We start from the raw sequence: 915 nt of genomic DNA on the forward strand, positions 1-915 counted from the left end.
ACGTTCCCCATACGCAGGTTGAGAGGCCGCGGCGGGGCCAGCTGGCCGGCCTAAGAACTTCACTAAGGGAATTATTATTGTTATTGTTATTATTATTATTATTATTATTTGGTCGTTGCTTTGCTGAGAGTCACAAGCAGGCATCCGTCTGCCTCGGCACCGGACAGCCGAGTCTGACGGACCCACAGGTGCACCGACACCCCGCAAGTCCCCTTCCCCGCACCCGTCTGTCATTCCTTCTTCCCGTGCGGCTGGCCCCGGCGGGTCACGGCGTGCCCGGCTCGCGGGAGGGCCGGGACCGAGCGCCCCGCGCATCTCGGCCAGAAGGGAACAGGCCTCCCCGCCGCCTGGACCCCAGCAGCCCCCGAGCGAGCCCGGGCGTCCCCGCGTTCCCGCTCCCGCGTCCGCGGCCCCGGGCCCGCCCGGCTCCCGCGCATGCGCATTGCGAGCCCCGGGGCGGCACTGAAACGAAAGCGCGAGGAGCGAGGGGGAGGGACCCTAACCCGCGGCCGGCTGGGTCAGCGGGGGCCACGGGCACGGCCGGCGGGTGGCCACGACAGGCAACGGTGCCCAAAACGGGGCTCGCGGAGCCAAAAAGGTTTGGTGAGGTCCCACCGAGATTTGAACTCGGATCGCTGGATTCAAAGTCCAGAGTGCTAACCATTACACCATGGGACCCGCTGGCAGCTTTAGGCGGCCGCGAGTCTTGTCAAGCCGCCTCGCAGGCGGGCGGGCGCCGCCGCCTCCCGCCAGCGGCCGCCGAGGTCCGCTTGGCCCCGGCCCCCGCGCCCCCGGCCGCCGGGCGGGCGCCCCGCAGCAGCCCCGGCCGCCCGCGTTCCCGGCGCTCCCGCTCGGGCCGGTCTCCGCACGCCGCCGCGCTCCCCGGCCCGCTCGGGGGTCCCGCGCCGCGCCCAG

General features: G+C 71.5%; 1 non-coding gene across 1 annotated transcript; it reads right to left on the bottom strand.

Annotated features, from left to right (window-relative positions):
- Nucleotides 1-606: 606 nt before the first annotated feature.
- On the bottom strand, nucleotides 607-678 carry TRNAQ-UUG (transfer RNA glutamine (anticodon UUG)). The gene has a single exon. It is a non-coding gene; the product is annotated as a tRNA-Gln (tRNA).
- Nucleotides 679-915: the final 237 nt, after the last annotated feature.

This window comes from Sorex araneus, chromosome 3 (genome assembly GCF_027595985.1).
Source record: "Sorex araneus isolate mSorAra2 chromosome 3, mSorAra2.pri, whole genome shotgun sequence".
Lineage (NCBI taxonomy): Eukaryota > Metazoa > Chordata > Mammalia > Eulipotyphla > Soricidae > Sorex > Sorex araneus.